This window comes from Myotis brandtii, unplaced genomic scaffold (genome assembly GCF_000412655.1).
Source record: "Myotis brandtii unplaced genomic scaffold, ASM41265v1 scaffold574, whole genome shotgun sequence".
In the NCBI taxonomy this organism is placed as follows: domain Eukaryota; kingdom Metazoa; phylum Chordata; class Mammalia; order Chiroptera; family Vespertilionidae; genus Myotis; species Myotis brandtii.
This window is the reverse complement of record NW_005370150.1, coordinates 132,284-136,127: the sequence shown is the minus strand read 5'-3', so window position 1 is coordinate 136,127 and position 3,844 is coordinate 132,284.

Below are 3,844 nucleotides of genomic sequence, written 5' to 3'. Positions count from 1 at the left end.
AAATGACTGAGAATACCCTAATATTTCACCTCTAATTGGCCTTTAGGTTCTACATAAACAGATCACAAAGGCAAAGGAAGAGTTTTAAACAGCCTGGCTAAGCAATAAAGTGCCCAACAAAGAGTCAATCTGCAAAGATTGGGTATTTTTTCTTTTTCTTCTTTAGTCTACTTTATTTTTTCTTTTTATTTTATTTTTAGCTACAGGTGTTTAAGGTAACTCTGTCAAAATATAAACTGACCCTTAAGCTAACAGAACCCAGATATCAATGACAATACATGACAAAGAATACACACTTTACAAGAATATTTTAGAACAATCACTAAACAAACAAGCAGCAACAACAACAAATGCTAGGGAAAATCTGATTTCCACAGTTGCCACATTATAATATTTAGAATGAATAGTTTTTTTTGCAAAATTATGCGGCATAAAAAGAAACAAGAAAAAGTGAACCACTCATTGGGAAAAATAAAATTAATAGGACCTGTCCATGAGGAAAATGAGGCATTGAACTTAATAAACAAATATGTTAAATCGAGGTAGGCAAGGATAAAGGGGGGATAAACTATGATGAAAAGAAACTTGGTGAACACACAATATAATACACAGAAGATGTATTATAGAATTATACCCCTGAAACCTATATAATTTTATTAACCAATATCACCCTAATAAATTCAATTTAAAAAATGTGTGTTAAATCAACTGTCATGAATATACTCAAAGCACTAAAAAAAAGAAACCATTGACAAAGAACTAAAGGAAATCAAAAGGATGATTTTCACCAAAGAATATTGATAAAGAGATAGAAATTATTTTTAAAAAGCACATAAAGCCTGGCCTGTGTGGTTCAGTGGTTGAGCATTGACCTATGAACCAGGAGCTCACAGTTTTATTCCTGGTCAGGGCACATGCCTGGGTTGCAGGCTCGATCCCCAGTGGCAAGCCTATCAATGATTCTCTCTCATCATTGATGTTTCTAGTTCTCTCTCCCTCTCCCTTCCTCTTTGAAATCAATAAGAATATATTTTAAAAAATAAAAAAAAACATAAAAAATTTGGAGCTGAATACTATATAATTAAAATAAAAAAATTCATTGGAGAGTTTCAAGTGCAGATTTGAGCAGGCAAAGAAGAGAATTAATGGACCTAAAGAAAGGTCAATTTTTAAGTCTGAGGAACAGGAATAGAAAAGAATGAAGAAAAATGAATAAAGCCTAAGAGAACTGTGGAACATATGTATAATAGGAGTCTCAGAGGATGTGCAGAGAGAATATTTGAAGAAATATTGTCAGACTTTCTGAATTTGATTATTTACAAAAATCTACACATCCAAGAAGCTCAACAAACTCCAAACAGAATAAACTAAAATAGATGCATTCCAAGACACTGTTATAATCAAACTGTCAAAAGACAAAGACAAAGAAAGATTTTCTCAAAGCAACAAGAAATAAGTGACTAATCATATAAAAGGGTACTTAATAAAATTAACATCCAATTTCTCAGCAGATGCCATGAAGCCCAGAAGCAGTGAGATGATATAAAGTGCTGAAAGAAAAAAAACTGTCCATAAATAAATCTCTGTCAAACTACCTTTCAAAAATAAAGGAAAAATTAAGACAGATCAGAGGGAGTTTATCACTAGCAGACTTTCCCTACAAGAAATACTAAAGGGAGTCCTACAACTAAAATGAAAGTACACTAGACAGAAACCTTAAATCATTCAGAGGAAAAAAGTAAAAATGATAAAGTTAGATACATAGGTAAATCCACATACAAAATAATGAAGTTGGATCCCTTCCTCACACTACATACAAAAATAAACTAAAAATGGGGCATAAACTAAATGTATAAGCTAAAACTATAAAACTCTTAAATGAAAGCAGGAGTAATTTTTAATGATCTTAGATTTGGCAATGGATTCTTATATATGACACAAAAAGCACAAATGAGAAAAAATAGATCTATTTTACTTTATGAAAATTAAAAAAATTTGTGCATCACAGGATATTATCAAGAAAATGAAAAGACAACATAAAATGGGAGAAAAAATTGCCAATCATACATATGATAAGGATTTAATTTTCAAAACATAAAGATCTCTTACAACTCAATGACAAAAAAAAAACATTTTAATGAGCTAAGGACTTCAACAGACCTTTATCCAAAGGAGATATATAAATGATCAATAAGCATACAAAATATGCTCAACGTTATTAGTTAGTATTAAAATATAAATAAAACCCACAATAATATAGCACCTCACGCAAAATTGAATGGTGATCATTTTTTTTAAAGGAAGAGCAAGTGTAAGCAACACTGTGGAGAAATTGGAAATCTCATTCATTCCTGGTGTGAATGTAAAATGCTGCAGCCACTTTGGAAAACAGTTTTGTGCGTCATTAAAATCTTAAGTATAGAGTTAAAATACATCCTAGCAATTCATCTTCTAGGTATGCACCATACAATAATTGAGGACAAGTATTATAGCATATCCTTATACATTAATGTTCATAGCAGCACTATTCACAATTGCCAAAAGTTAACTATACATCACCTGATGAATGAATAAATAAAATTTAATACATGTATACAATGAAATGTTATTCAGCCACATAAAGAATTGGAAAACTGATATATTTGTGCTGATTAATTTTATGTGTCAACTTGACTGGGTCATGATGTGCCCATGTATTTGGTTAAACACTGTGTTATTTAAATCTTATTTTAATAAAAAGAACTTTTAAAAAGACAAAATTTCACTTCAGTCCAGCCAATATTAATAAGAATCTGTTCCATACCAGCCCTGTGATGGACATCTAAGAGCCTATGATCAGTATTAGAAACAAACCCTGCTTTCCAAGCATTCCCAGATAAACACACATATACATACATGCAGACCTTTAAGATATTATGAGGCAAACTAACAATGCCATCTAAATACACTGAGGGTACAGGAAATTTAGAACTGTATGGAGGAGATGACATTGGAGCTACCTCATTTGAAAGGCAACCTGACTGATATGGTAGAAAGAATATGTGAATTAACATCAGACTACTTAGATTAAAATTCTTCCTCTGCCTAGTTCAGCTGCATGATTGTGGACAGGTCCCTTCATTTCTTGGAGCCTTTGAGTCTTCATTTGTAAAATAGAAATATTAATAATCTGTACTTCCCAGGGCTGTTTTGAGGATCAAATGGAAAAGCCTTTAAGTACTTGGCACAGACAGGCACATGTGATCTCCTTTGCTAATCTAGTTTACCTCCTCTGCTCAGTCCATTGCCTGCAGACAGTAGAAATAGAGACTTTGCAGGTGAAGGGGTTGAAGAGGTGATTAGAGGAAGCCAGCTGATGTTATTTAAGAGGCCTTCCCCTTTCAGAATCTCAGAGGAATCTTGGGAATCTCCAATAATTTCCATTCCCACCTAGATCTGTGCACACCCCCTAGAATACTACATTGTAGGAGTCTTGTGCCCAGTATAGAGATGGTTTCAGGGGAGAATATAGTTTGTATAAGCCTTTCAGCCCTGTAGGCACCCTCCTCTGTATTGGTCTCTTAGTTGGTATGCTGTTAGATGACTGGTGAATTGGGCCTCAGTAACTCTTGGGTACATGGTTGCTGTGTCTGATTTTGGGGAAACACGATGCATTACCCATTAGCAATTGCATGCATAGATTAAATGAACTATTTACCCATAACCTTGCTTCTAATAATTTGACTGCCTTTTGCTTTGTGTTTTTCTGTCCTGAGGAACTCACAATGATGAAATAGCCCTGGCAAAAAACAAGTGCACTGGTTGAGTAGTTCTTAATTTACATAGCAGTTCCTCCTTTCTGCAG